This window comes from Macaca mulatta, chromosome 10 (genome assembly GCF_049350105.2).
Source record: "Macaca mulatta isolate MMU2019108-1 chromosome 10, T2T-MMU8v2.0, whole genome shotgun sequence".
NCBI classification, from domain to species: Eukaryota; Metazoa; Chordata; class Mammalia; order Primates; family Cercopithecidae; genus Macaca; species Macaca mulatta.
The window spans coordinates 1578821-1593857 of record NC_133415.1 but is presented as its reverse complement, the minus strand read 5'-3'; the positions used below and the strand labels follow the sequence as shown (position 1 = coordinate 1593857).

Sequence of the window (15037 nt, the reverse complement as noted above, 5' to 3'; positions counted from 1 at the left end):
CCCAGACCCCGAGGCGGAGCCGCAGCGCGCACTGTGTCTGCGTCTTCCGCCCGGCCCCGCCCCAGCGGCAGTGCCCCCAGCCGCTTCGTCCTCCCACCCGGCCAGGGACGAGGCGGGGCGGGTACGCGGACATTGCGCCTGCGCGCGTAGACCCCGCCCCCAAGTCGGCCCCGCCCCCGGCCAGCCCCGCCCCGCGCCGCGCGGGGCCCTGGGAGGGGCGCAGCGTCCGGCGGCGTCGCGGGCGGCGGGCGGCGGGGCCGCGGGAGGGGCGCGGGGGCAGACAAAGCCGCGGTAATGAATGGAGCGTCCGCCCGCGCCGCCGTCGTCCGCAGCCGGCCGGGAGCCGCCCCAGAGGCCGGGCCGAGGTGAGTGCGCGGGCGCCGCCGCCCCGCCGCCCGCCGCGAGCCCCGTCCCCCGCGGACCGCGCCGGGGCCGGGCCGGGCCGCGCCATTGTCTGCGCCGCGCCGGGCCGGGGCCGGGGCCAGGCGGGCGGGGGCGCGGCTCCGTGGCCTCGGGGTCCCCGCCTGGCGCCGCCCCGGACCCGCCCCCGCGCGGACCCCGGCCCTGACAGCTGGCGCGGGGGCGGCGCCGACTGAGCGGCCGAGTGCCCGGGGTCGGCGCCCGGCCTGGCCCACGTGCCCGCGCCGCTGCTTCCGGGCGGACGGGGCGGACGGGACGGGGCTCGGGGCGCCGCCCGGGTCCGCCGGGAGCGCGCTGTGCCGGCCACGTCGAGTTGCCCCGCGAGCCCGGTCCCTGGGACTTCTCTGGATGTGTCATTCCCGTTCCACCTCCAGGAAGGGCCACCCGGGCCCTGCTTCATGTCTCAGCCCAGATGGGTCCTTGCGACGCGCCCCGAGGCAGGTTATTGTACGTGGTTCTGGGGATGACCGTTCACATTGAATGAATAAAAACATAACTTGCCTTGCGAACCATAATTTCAAATGTTTTTCGACTGCAGTGGTTTTCCTACACCCAAATGAGCTCGCAGTCAGTTTTGTTTCTTCTTTTGTCCCGTTGTGTGACCCACACGGTCTTCATTGCTAAGAGAATCGCAGCCCCTCGGGCTCCCTTCTGCGCCTTCGTATTCCGGGTGGCCCTGGCAGACCCGGGCACCGCTGTGGAAACGTCCCGGCCAAGCTGAGCCGTCAGAAGCTTCTGTTGTTCTGGTGTTGGTCAAAAGGGAAGTTATTTGTTTTGAAGTTAGCCCTGATCAGATTATGTGCATAGTTTTTAGAAATCCATTCAGACCTTATAATGAGGCCAGTTTGGTAAAGCAAGGGCACCCTGCGACTTTTTACATAGAAATATTTTTTATTTTTTTCTGTGTATGTCATGGTGACAAAATTGAGACTAGGAAGGATTTGGTTGGGATTTTTTTTTAACTGCCATGAATAAGCCACATTTTGATTATCAATTAATTTCAGTTACTAAACAAAGTTATCTTGGCCGGGTGCGGTGGCTCACGCCTGTAATCCCAGCACTTTGGGAGGCTGAGGCGGGCGGATCACGAGGTCAGGAGATCGAGACCATCCTGGCTAACACGGTGAAACCCCCGTCTCTCCTAAAAATACAAAAAATTAGCCAGGCGTGGTGTCGGGCGCCTGTAGTCCCAGCTACTTGGGAGGCTGAGGCAGGAGAATGGCGTGACCCGGAAGGAGGAGCTTGCAGTGAGCCAAGATCGCGCCACCGCACTCCAGCCTGGGGGACAGAGCGAGACTCCATCTCAAAAACAACAAAAAACAAAACCAAAGTTATCTTGCAAGAGGAAAGTTTACAGGAGTTCGATTCCATAGGGTTTCCAATGGGACGTCCATACAAGGATGCACACTTCCCGTAGTCCTTAAACGGATTATATCTGCTTGTCATGACTGGCTTTTTTTCAAGAAAAGATCTAGCACAGGTTAAGAGAGATTCTGTGAATCTTGACAAAGCTTCACGGGGCCCAGTTTTTGAGGTGAGGACACAGTTAATCTATATGGAAAGAAACCTAAGACTTTTGGTCCACTTGACAGGTGGTTACAGTCTCCCCCAACACACCCTCATCCAGTTAATTCCTGAATAAGGTGGTCGATGTTTCGGGTGTAAAACTGCTGCTCTTTAAGGTCGCCTCCTCCCCCCTCCCCCCCACACAGTGAGTGACTCAGCTGTGCAAAGTATGCCCATAACACCTTGGAGAAAGACTAAGAAAATGACTAGGGGAGCGGACTGACTTCTGTGTGTGCAAAGGAGCTGAGAAGCAGCTTTTTTAGTGAAAGGTGTGTGTGTGTCTCAGATTCCTGGTGAGGATCCCTGGGGAGTGGAACGCTGGGGGCATGACGGGCAGTAAGTGACCATGGTCAGTGCCGCCCTTCGCTTTGTTTTGCATTTTTTTTTTGCCTGGCTTTAGCTTCTGGTCTGGTTCTCTTTGGTGTGGTGGTTGTCTTTTGAGAGGAGGGAGCAGGTGAAACTGCTGGGTGTGGCTCTGCCCAGCCCTGGGGTAGAGGCCAAGCTGACCCTTCCTTACCAACGTTGTTTCCTTCACTGTTTAAAACTCAGGACCTGAGAATGTACCTGTAGGAATCCCTCTTATTTACATTTGGCTGTGTAAGAAAGTCAGTGTGGGTTTAGCTCGTGACACCCCTTAGCGTTTTGGTTTTGTCTTTCCGTTTCAGTGTCTGTGGATACCAGCTGCTCTGTGGCTTCAGCCCCTTTTGGGGGTTCGGCCCTCTCTGTATCCCAGCCTTCCAGGCCCTTCTCCTGCTCCCCACTTTTCAGCATCTAGGTTTGTCCTCCTTCTGCAGTACCTCAGATCGCTTCCTTGCTAATCATTGGATATGTGCTTTTGGTAGTTCAAATTCTGGGAGGTATCGTTGGGAATAAAATAAGCTCTTTGCCGTTTCTGAGGCGGAGGGGAGCAGGAGAGACAGAGGTGCTTGCCTCTCTGCCTGCTGGGGCCATGTGGTTTTAAAAGAAGGCCCTGGCCTCAGGGAACATGGTGGTGGTGAGGAGCAGCATAAACCAGAGAAAAAGGCTCAGTAGGTGCTTCAAGGAGAAACACCGGCAGGTGAGAGCAGGGGTAATCCTGGTTTCTCGGGAAAGTGTGCTCCGGAGACCTCATGGGGAGAGGAGGTTAGAGTCCAGCCCTGAAGGGTCTGGGGGCGATGGCAGAAGCCCCAGGAAAGCATCATCCATGAGGTGCAGAGGCAGCCTTGCAGCATCCCAGTGCGCGCCTCCTGCCTGGCCCACGGGCCTGCTGCTGAAGCCACCTCCCAGCTCCCCCAGGTTGTTTGGGGATTCAGGGGACATGCAGTCTAAATGACCCGCGCTGGAATCCCGGCCAGCTTCCCATCCCTCATTCGAGGTGAAGGCCGCGCTGGAATCCCGGCCAGCTTCCCATCCCTCATTCGAGGTGAAGGCCGCGCTGGAATCCCGGCCAGCTTCCCATCCCTCATTCTGTGAAGGCTGCGCTGGAATGCCGGCCAGCTTCCCATTCCTCATTCTGTGAAGGCCGCGCTGGAATCCCGGCCAGCTTCCCATTCCTCATTCTGTGAGGGCCGCGCTGGAATCCCGGCCAGCTTCCCTCCTCTCATTCTAGGTGAAGGCGGCGCTGGAATCCCGACCAGCTTCCCATCCCTCATTCTAGGTGAAGGCCGCGCTGGAATCCCGACCAGCTTCCCATCCCTCATTCTAGGTGAAGGCCGCGCTGGAATCCCGGCCAGCTTCCCACCTCTCATGAAGCCTTTTCAGCAGCCATGGCCCAGGTCTTTCCCAGCAAAGTCTGTGTGCAATAGAAACAGCTGATGCTGGCCTGGCCCTGGGGGTGGGGCTGTGACTGATGCAGCCCCCTCCCTGATAAGGGTCAGGAGGACCTGGCCCCCAGCCCTTCCTGCCTCACCACCCACCTCGCCACCTCCACAGACAAACCCTGAGGGGCTGAGTTCCTCCAAAGCTGCCCGTCATCGAGGCCCACCTGGTGGTGTCTGCTCTACGTGTTTGCTGCAGAGAGCAGGGTCGGGAGCATGTGCATTTGGGAGAGCTCTGGTTACTCCGTCACAGAAGCCACGCTCCACATCCTGTAAGTGAGAGGCTCCCAAGCAGTGTTCAGCCACAGTTGCGATGTCAGGCCTGTCACTAGTGGGACTGCCCGGACCCCCATGGTACGGGTACACGGCGAGGGTGCTGGTGTTAAATACAGGGGACCCACAAAACTACCAGCAGAACAATCCACATGACCCTGTCGTGTGACCCAGAGCATTTCAGGGACAGAACTCAGACCGGCTGACCTTAGTGTGTTGCTGGCTTGCTTTGGAAGGTGCCCTGTTTCCAAGACGGCCTCGCCTGGGTTCCTGAGCACGTCTGACAGAGCAGCTCTGACTCCGGACTTCTGGAGTCAGACCGCTTGCCACTGTCTTTGACCTTTAGCTTTGGGTTCCCCTTCTCTGTTTGTTTGTTTATTTCTTCTCACTCTGTCGCCCAGGCTGGAGTGCAGTGGTGCAGTCTCGGCTCACTGCAGCCTCTGCCTCCTGGGTTCAAGTGATTCTCCTGCCTCAGCCCCCCGAGTAGCTGGAATTACAGGCGCCAGCCACCGCACACACTCAGCTGATTTTTGTTTGTTTGTGTTTTGAGATGGAATCTTGCTCTGTCACCCAGGCTGGAGTGCAATGGCGCAATCTCAGCTCCCTGCAACCTCTGCCTCCTAGGTTAAAGCAGTTCTGCCTCAGTCTCCTGGGATTACAGGCATGTGCCACCATGCCTGGTTAATTTTTTTTTTTTTTTGTATTTTTAGTAGAGACGGGGTTTTACCATGTTGGCCTGCCCACCTCGGCCTCTCAAAGTGCCAGGACTACAGGCGTGAGCCACCGCGCTCAGCCAGTGTTTGGATTTTTAGTAGTGTCACCATGTTGGCCAGGCTGGTCTCAAACTCCTGACCTTAGGTGACCCACCCGCCTTGGCCTCTCAGAGTGCTGGGATTACAGGCATGAGCCACTGCACCTAGCCCCCTTCTCAGTTTAGCCCAGACCTGGATGTTGGCTTCTGTGTGAGCAGCTGTTGTGAGCCCGTGGCTCCTGCTGGAATCTGTGGCAGTGATGCTGCTGTGCACCCTCAGAATAGGTGAAGGCTACTCTCAGGTGTAGCCCGGATGGTAATTTATGTCCTCAGGAGGAGGAACTGCCATATGCCCGTCTGAACCAGGCCCGGAGTCTGATACGTAGCTCTTTGACTCCCTCGGTGTACTCGACAGCCTGTTGAGAGCGCGTGTGCTCTGAGCTGAAAACGAATATACTTCCGTTGTTTGAAGGTTATTGTAAAGTTTCTAACTTACGGAATTGGCACTCCTGTGTCCCTTGCCCCCAGCTGGAGCTACTGTGACTGCCACCCACTGCCACCTGGCACTTGCTGGACTGTCTGGAAGGAAATTGGAGATATCAGGACACTTCTCTAAGTGTTCTTTCTCCTGAGAAAGGGAAAAGGACATTCTCCTGTCTAACGACAGTCGCGATCGATGGCATCTACGAAACTGTGTCCCTTGGCATCATCCAGTAGCCAGTCCATGGTCCGACTTCCCCAGTTGTCCCCCAGCGTCCTTACTAGCTGTTTTTCGCAACCAGAATCGAGTGCAGGGCCACACGTCACAGTGACTGTGATGTCTGTCTTCGTGTGGAGCCCCCGGAGCACCCCCTGTGATCTGGCAATGGGAGACTTGATTTGATGCAGGGGGCATGTTTGGGGCGCAGGTAATGCTGTGTGCTGCACTGTGGGCGGAGGCTGTCCCATGAGGACGGATGCATCTTTGCTCGCTGGCCCTTTAAATTGTGTGCCCGCCCCCCGCAGTTGGCAAGTTAGATGAGGGGGTATCTCAGGGTGTGTGGACGCCCTCCCCCCATCAGACTTCCACATACTGTTTGCTGGTCTCCCCAGAACCCGTGGGCAGCAACACCTTGACTTTCGTATGCTGTTGTTCCTTTTTTTCTTTATCTTTATCTATGTTTTCCTTCTTTGCTGCCTCTTAGAAAATGCTGAGTTCTTTCCCTTTATTACCAATGTTTAGCGGAAGGTGGTCTAGTAGACACCTCCGTGGGGGCAAATGTTTTTACTTTTCCTTTGTCGTCTTTGAGTATCAAGGTGGACTAGTGGACTTTTATTTATTTATTCACATGTCATAATCTAGTAAAGCCTTTTGTTTTGTGATGCTCAAATGGCTATAAATGTGACCAGTTGGGAGCGCCTTCCAGGCTGGCCCCTGTGTCCTTTTCACTCAGCACATGGTCCTGGGAGTGCATCCTTTCTGGCCCAGCGTCCCAGGCCCACGGTGACGGCTTTCCCTGGCCTGCGTCAGCTGCTTCTCCGGAGTGTCTGGGCTTCTTTTCGTGCAGAAAGGCATCTGGACATCAACGTCCGGGCCGTAGACGTGGTCACTGTGTTTGTTATTGCTTAATGCCCTCTTCATGGACACAGCTAGAAAATACATATTTAAAATGTTGTGAGTTCATTCTGGTATTCTCAATATGAATTACAATTACAATTAATTTTCATTAAAATTGTGTAGTTTTGCTGGGTGTGGTGGCTCACACCTGTAATCCCAGCACTTTGGGAGGTAGTTTTGCTGGGTGTGGTGGCTCACACCTGTAATTCCAGCACTTCAGGAGACTGAAGTGGGGAGACCACTTGAGCTCAGGAGTTCCAGACCAGTCTGGGCAACATGGCAAAACCCCATCTTCACAAAAACATACAGAAATCAGCTGGGCAAGATGACAATGTGCCTGTAGTTCCAGCTGCTCAGGAGGCTGAGGTGGGAGAATCACTTGAGCCTGGGAGGTTGAGGCTGTGTGAAGCCGCAATCATGTCACTGCACTGCAGCCGGGGTGACAGAGTGACACCCTGTCTCAAAAAAAAAAAAAAAATATATATATATATATATATATATATATAGTTTTACATAATTTCTTTGAATCTTAAATTATATATTCTGAAAAATCTTAATACCATTTGTATAATTACTTGTTTTTTGCTAAAATGTACATAAAATAGGTTGTGGAATTACAATACTACTACTACGAAGAAAACTGCTTCGTTAAGTTTGTAGGTTTTTTGTTGAGTTCTTTTTGTCCTTAGTTATCTTCCACTTTGGATGAATAAAGTGCTGTGTTTTAAAGTTCCTTGACAAATACTCTTGTTCTATTTTTTATTTTATTTATTTTTCCCAAGAAAGAAATAAGACAAATATTCTTTTCTCTGGTTATGTTGCCCATTTGTTTCAGATCATTTTTAGATTTAAGATTGTTAAAAAATTTTATGTACAAAATAATTACCTGTTACAAAGGTCAGAGCTGCATAAAAGCTACCTTTCCTATCCCCACCACTCTTGTAAGCAACTTTTTTTTTTTTTTTTTTTTTTTTGAGACGGAGTCTCGCTGTGTCTCCCAGGCTGGAGTGCAGTGGCGTGATCTCGGCTCACTGCAAGCTCCGCCTCCCGGGTTCACGCCATTCTCCCGCCTCAGCCTCCCAAGTAGCTGAGACTACAGGTGCCCGCCACCTCGCCCGGCTAGTTTTTTGTATTTTTAGTAGAGACGGGGTTTCACCATGTTAGCCAGGATAGTCTCGATCTCCTGACCTCGTGATCCACCCGCCTCGGCCTCCCAAAGTGCTGGGATTACAGGCTTGAGCCACCGCGCCCGGCCTTTTTTTGTTTTTAGAGACAAAGTCTTGCTGTGTTGCCCAGGCTGGAGTGCAGTGGCTCAGTCTCGGCTCACTGCAACCTTGGCCTTCCGGGTTCAAACAATTCTCCTGCCTCAGCCTCCCGAGTAGCTGGCACTACAGGCACACACCACCACGCCCAGCTAATTTTTTGTACTTTAGTAGAGATGGGGTTTCACCGTTCGCCCAGGCTGGTCTCGAACTCGAGCTCAGACGTTCCACCTGCCTCGGCCTCCCAAAGTGCTGGGATAACAGGCATGAGCCACCGTGCCCGGCCTAGGCAACCCTTTTTACTTCTGCTACGTCCTGTAAAAATAAGCAAAACGCACCCACAACTCATTTCCCCACCTGTCTTTCACAAAAGTTACCATGGGCTGTTGACACTGTGTGTGTCTGGTTTTTCTTGTTTGTTTTGAGATGGAGTCTCGCACTGGATTCAAGCGATTCTCCTGCCTCAGCCTCCTGAGTAGCTGGGACTACAGGCACCCGCCGCCACGCCTGGCTGATGTTTATATTTTTAGTAGAGATGGGGTTTCACCATGTTGGCCAGGCTGGCGTCGAGCTCTTGGCCGCAAATGATCTGCCAGCCTCAGCCTCCCAAAGTGCTGGGATTACAGGTGTGAGCCACTTGCACCTAACCTGTTTGTTTTGAGACACCGTCTGGCTCTGTTGCCCAGGCTGGCGTGCAGTGGCCTGATCTTGGCTCCCCACAGCCTTGACCTCCGGCCTCAAGTGATTTTCCCACCGCACCCTCCCGAGTAGCTGGGACTACAGGCACATGCCACCATGCTGGCTGATTTTTTCAAATTTTTTGTAGAGATGGGGTCTCACTATGTTGCCCAGGCTGGTCTTGAACTCTTGAGCTCAAAAGATTTACCTGCCTTGGCCTCCCAAAGTGCTGGGATTACAGGCGTGAGCCGCCGTGGCTGGCCCCTGCGTGTCTGGTTTTTCTGCTGAGCACATGTATGAATGTGTGGGTCCTGTTGACGGACTCTGATCCTTTGCCGTCGGATGCTGCTGTGACAGACGTTGCCGTGTGTTGCATTGTGTCTGGTGAGGGCTGTCTTCAGGTCTGTTCCTAGCGTGCGGTTGCTGGGTAGGAGGATACGTGTAATTTTGGTGAGTGCTGCCAGATTCTCCCGCACAGCACTGGGGGAGACGCCAGATTCCCCCGCACAGGCCTGCGCCCCGTCAGCACTGGGGGAGACGGCCTGACCCACAGAGGGCGCTACTAAGCATTTGGATTTTTGCCAGGATGATAGGGTGAGAAGGGGTATCTTGAACTGGTTTTCATTTAATTTGCTTCAATCTGAATGTGAAAAATGAAGAAAATGTGCTTTACTAAATTGGATGTAGCATGGAGCGCTTGAGATCATTGAATGCACGTGGCTCATTTTGTTAGTAAGTCCCTGAGGGCGGTTGGCCCTGTGCGTGGGACCTGTATGCAGCGGCCCGGATGTTTCTGCTGCAAAGTCACTTGGAAGGTGGTTTCTCTTCTTTATTTTTTGTACAGCGGAGGCCTTGCTTTTTTGCTGGGACTGGACTTGAGCTCCTGTGCTCAAGCGATCCTCTCACCGTGGCCTCCAGGTAGCTGGGACTACGGGCGTGAGTCACTGCACCCAGCCTGGTATAGCTTTATAAGTGTGTTTTTAAACCTTTTTTATTTTAAAGTGTGGCACAGATACAGAAACAGAAATGGAATAAAATCAACGTCCAGCGTAATATGATGAGATGAACACAGTTGTAACTGATGCTTGGGTCAAGAGGTGCTTGCCAGCTTCCAGAGCCCCTGTGCGTATCGCCCCAGCCCCTCCCTCCCAGCAGAGGCTGCCTCGATCTTACTGTTACAGCAGCTACTTCCTTATTCTTTGTTGTTTTGACTGAATTGAGTACCTCTAAATATTAGTTAAGTTTTTCCTTTTTTTTTTAGACTGAGTCTCACTCTGTTGCCCAGTCTGGAGTGCAGTGTTGCAATCTTGGCTCAGTGGAACCCCTGCCTCTCGGGGTCAAGCAGTTCTCCTGCCTCAGTCTCCTGCGTAGCTGGGATTACAGGTGCCACCACCATACCTGGCTAATTTTTGTGGTTTTAGTAGAGATGGGGTTTCACCTGCTGCCAGGCTGGTCTCGAACTCCTGACCTCAGGTAATCCACCCGCCTTGACCTCCCAAAATGCTGGGATTACAGGTGTCCACGCCCAGCTGACCTTTCAGTCTGAATCTACAGGTTACATTATCCACCCCACCTCCTGTGGAAGTATTTTCGGAGGTAACTTGGTGGTTGGACTAGATTTTGCTGCATTCTTCTGGAGAAGCCCAGTGTGTTCCTCTATCCTTTGGTTTCCTGTAGATTGTGGTTGGTTTTGAGTCAGGGTCTCGCTTCGTGGCCCAGAATTCGGTGCAGTGGCACTCCAGGGCTCAGGTGGTTTTCCCACCTCAGCCTCCCTGATAACTGGGACCGCAGGCGCACATCACCATCCCCAGCTAAGTTTTAAACAATTTTTTGTAGGCCGGGTGTGGTGGCTTATGCCTGTAATCCCAACACTTTGGGAGGCTGAGGCGGGCAGATCACGAGGTCAAGAGATTGAGACCATCCTGGCCAACATGGTGAAACCACGCCTCTACTAAAAACACAAAAATTAGCTGGGCGTGGTGGTGGGTGCCTGTAATCCCAGCTACTTGGGAGTCTGAGGCAGGAGAATCGCTTGAACCCGGGAGGCGGAGGTTGCAGTAAGCTGAGATCGCGCCACTGCACTCCAGTCTGGGGACAGACCAAGACTCCGTCTCAAAAGAAAAAAAAAAAAAGTGTGATGTTCTGGCTGAGTTATTGCTTCTTTATGTAGTAGATGAACTACTAAAGAGAAACCTTTTCTTATCCATACTCCCTGGTGTTATAGTTCATGGAGAAAACTGAAGATAAATGCCTGATTCTTTTTTTAAATTCATCAGTTTTCACAATGATTAATCATTTTCCTATCAGCCTCCAGAGGTGACCAGTTAGGGATTTGATGTTGATATTGATGAACTAATGAATTTAAACATATTTGGGGTGTTAAATTCTGTCCTCTGGACACTGGGAGCCTTTACAAGCTGGCTCCTGGATCCTTTTGACATCATCCCTGAACTCTGAGGTTTCTGGCTGTCTGGTGTGTTCTACGCTTGTCTTGTAGTTTTCCTGCTCCAGACCCAAAATAAGCCATTTCTTCAGCTTTGGTTTCTTTTAATGGCTTGGAAGTGATGTTTCAAAACCACGGTCTGCATGTGACAGTGTGACAGGTGCTTACTGCTGTTGGATTGGCCGCTGGTTCTAGGCCTCTGCTGGAGTGTGTGGGCTGCTTTCTGACAGCAGGGCGTTCGCTTGGCCGTGCTTTAGTCTTATGTCTCCATCCTCTTTTTCCACTGAGAGTCTTGGTCTCAAGGACAGTGGAGATGAGAGAATTGGAATATTGCATCATGTCTCATCTGTCTTATCTCTTGCTACAAACATCACAGTCTCAACAATGGCAGTACAACTACCACCTATATCCTTACCGAAAACAGTGAAGATGGTTTTTGCCTCAGTCTTCCCATTCTTTTTTTATTTTTTTGAGATGGAGTCTTGCTCTGTCACCCAGGCTGGAGTGCAGTGGCGCAACCTCGGCTCACTGCAAGCTCCGCCCCCTTGGGTTCACGCCGTTCTCCTGCCCCAGCCTCCAGAGTAGCTGGGACTACAGGCACCCGCCTCCGCGCCTGGCTAATTTTTTGTATTTTTAGTAGAGACGGGGTTTCACTGTGGTCTTGATCTCCTGACCGTGTGATCCGCCCGCCTCGGCCTCCCAAAGTGCTGGGATTACAGGCTTGAGCCACCGCACCCGGCCAGTCTTCCCATTCGGTGTAGTTATGCACTGTCTCAGCTGCAGAGCGTGCAGCCATTACGTGCTACGATGCCCCGCAGCTCAGGACACGGCCACGTCTGATAAACCCATCAAAGTCGAAAATGCACTTAATACCTGACTGGAGCCTGGGCATGGTGGCTCACGCCTATAGTCCCAGCACTTTGGGAGGTTGAGGTGGGAGGATCACATGAGCCTGGGAGTTTGAGACCAGCCTCGGCAACAGAGTGAGACCCCCTGTCTACAAAAAATGTTTAAAAATATTAGCCAGGCGTGGTGACACTCAGGTATAGTTCCAACTATTCAGGAGACTGAGGCAGGAGGATCGCTTGGGCCCAGGAGATTGAGGCTACAGTGAGCTGAGATTGTGTGCTGCACTCCAGCCTGCGTGTCAGAGTGAGACCCTGTCTCAAAAAAAAAAAAAAACCCTGATTAAACCGTCGTGGAGCTGAAAAATTGCGAGTCAAACCATCATTAAGTTCAGATGCTCCTTGACTGACCGTGGGGTTCTATCCCAGCAAAGCCCCCGTGAAGTCAGAAACCGCGGAGTCCAGCTATGGTGCTGTGTTTCTCCCCCCAAACCCTTGTTCAGTCCTAGCTCTGCAAGCGACGGCAGCCCCGGTCTCACTAAGGGCAGGGATGTGATCTGAGGAATGTGTTACTCAGCGACGTTGTGTTGTGTGAACCTCATAGAGTGCACGTACGTGCACAAACCCAGATAGTATAGCCTGTCACTCCGAGGCTGCAAATCTGCACAGCAGTTACTGCACTGAACCCTGTAGGCATTTGTAACACCATGGTAAGTATTTGTGTGTCCAAACAGAAAAGGCACAGTAAACAGACGGTGTTCTTACCTTGCGTAGCCACCGTGGGGTGTGCTGCTCTTTGCTGATTGAGGCGTTGCTGTGCAGCGCGTGACTGTGTGTTAAATGCTCACACTGGGGCTGGGCGTGGTGGCTCACACTTCTAATCCCAGCACGGGGGGAGACCAAGGACCAAGGCGAGTGGATCACCCGAGCTCAGGAGTTGGAGACCAGCCTGGCCAATGTGGTGAAACCCCGTCTCTATTAAAATACAAAAAAAAAAAACCAAAAAACTCGTCTATTAAAATATAGGCGTGGTGGCAGGCGCCTGTAGTCCCAGCTACTCAGGAGGCTGAGGCAGGAGAATCTGAACCTGGGAGGTGGAGGCTGCAGTGAGCAGAGATCGTGCCACTCATTCCAGCCTGGGCAACTGAGCGAGACTCTGTCTCCAAAAATAAAAATAAATTCTCACACTGGGTCCTCGTGTTCCTGTTGTCTTTGGTTGAGGTTTGCTCTCCAGTAGATTTCTCAGGGGGGACTCATGGAACAAGATTTCCCGGCTTCCTGCATCTTGAAATCTTTTTTTCTGCATTCATTGTGCTCGAAGGTCAGTTTGGCTTCGTATAAAATCCTTGATTCACATTTTCTTCCACGCACCCCGCCCTTTTTTTTTGTTGTTGTTCTTAAATTTTTGTAGAGCTGTAGGTCTCACTGTATTGCCTAGGCTGGTCTCAAACTCCCAGCTTCAAGCAGCCTTCTTGCCTCTACCTCCCAATGCTGGGATTATAGGCGTGGGCCACTGTGCCTGGCTAGTTCACTTTTTTCTTGAATATCTTTTTTTTTTTTTTGAGATGGAGTTTCACTCTGTTGCCCAGGCTGGAGTACAGTCATGTGATCTTGGCTCATTGCAAGCTGCACCTGCCGGGTTTATGCCATTCTCCTTCCTCAGTCTCCCAAGTAGCTGGGACTACAGGCGCCCACCACCACGCCTGGCTAATTTTTTGTATTTTTTGGTAGAGACGGGGTTTCACTGTGTTAGCCAGGATAGTCTTGATCTCCTGACCTTGTGATCTGCCTGCCTCAGCCTCCCAAAGTGCTGGGATTACAGGCATGAGCCATGGCGCCTGGCCCCTTAAATATCTTAAATATGTTATTCTATGGTCTTCTAGAATAAAGCATTGCTGTCAAAATCATGACAGTTTTTTCTTTCCAAGTGACTTTGTACTTTGCCCGAGAGCCCAAAGGATTTCTTTTAAGTCTAGTAATTTTGTTAGAAAATATATTAGTGTTATTAGTTGAGGATGGATTTTCTCAGTCCCTTTCACTGTGTGGCTTGACAATTTCTAATTCAGGAAAGGTTTTTAAGTGTTTAGTATTCTGTTCTCTGGCCCTATCCCCTCCTGTTTCTGGGGTGGCTGTTCTGATTGTACATATGTTGGATCTTCTTTACCCGTCTTTTAAATTGGTCCGTTTCTCTTGAGTCTTTTTTAATCCCCTCATTTCTGTTTCATTAAAAAAATTGTGATTCGCCTTCATTTGTCTTAGGTTGTCATCTGTGGAGTTTGTTCTCATGTTTCTTCTTTTTTAGGTCTTCATTCTTGAAGTCATATTTTACTTTTATTTTTAATGTTTTTGTGGGACCTATAATCTCACATCAGAATTTTTCTATCTTGATTTATGTTGTTTCTTTATATCATTTTCTTAATTTCTTTTTTTTTTTTTGAGACAGAGTCTCGCTGTGTCTCCCAGGCTGGAGTGCAGTGGCGTGATCTCGGCTCACTGCAAGCTCCGCCTCCCGGGTTCACGCCATTCTCCCGCCTCAGCCTCCCAAGTAGCTGAGACTACAGGCGCCCGCCACCACGCCCAGCTAGTTTTTTGTATTTTTAGTAGAGACGGGGTTTCACCATGTTAGCCAGGATAGTCTCGATCTCCTGACCTCGTGATCCACCCGCCTCGGCCTCCCAAAGTGCTGGGATTACAGGCTTGAGCCACCTCGCCCGGCCTCTTAATTTCTTTAGTGTCTTTGTAATAGGAGGTTACTGTTTTCATTTAATTTGAGGTCACATTTTTCTGTGAGCATATTTCATTATCTGCAGTGATGTTTTTCTGCTCTTTATTTTTCTCATACCCTTCTGTAAGATTTGACAGAATTCTTTTCTGCTGCCTATTATATTAGTTTTCTAGTGCTGCTTTAACAAATTACCACAAACCAAGTAGCTTCACACAAACGGACATTAGGAGTCTGAAATCTGAGCTGGGTCTCACTGGGCTAAATGAAGATGCTGGCCTGCTGCCGAATGCTGCTCTCAGGGCAAATGCACGTTCTTACCTCTTGTGCCTGCAGGAGGTCACCTGTGTTCCTTGGCTTGCATCAGTTTGGGTTGCTGGTTTTTTCTAGTGTTTTGTTTTAGGTGAGTACTTTATTGACTGGAGGTCATCTTTTCTAACAGGTATGTAGAGCTTTCAGTTTCTTGCCAACCACCACTTTAGCTGCATCTCATACATTTGGTGGGTTGTATTTTTATTGTCATTCAGTTGAAAATATTTTCCAGTTTCCCTCACAGTTTCTTTTTTTTTTTTTTTTTTTTTTTTGAGACGGAGTCTCGCTCTGTTGCCCAGGCTGGGGTGCAGTGGCCGGATCTCAGCTCACTGCAAGCTCCGCCTCCCGGGTTTGCGCCATTCTCCTGCCTCA

The 15037-nt window shown here is 51.3% G+C and overlaps 1 protein-coding gene across 1 annotated transcript in view; it reads left to right on the top strand.

Annotated features, from left to right (window-relative positions):
* Window positions 1-227: 227 nt before the first annotated feature.
* The window catches only part of ZBED4 (zinc finger BED-type containing 4), a 37842-nt gene continuing 23032 nt past the window's right edge, over window positions 228-15037 (top strand). The window contains 1 exon segment of the mRNA NM_001261128.1: window positions 228-365. The gene's annotated coding sequence lies outside the window, so the exon portion shown is untranslated.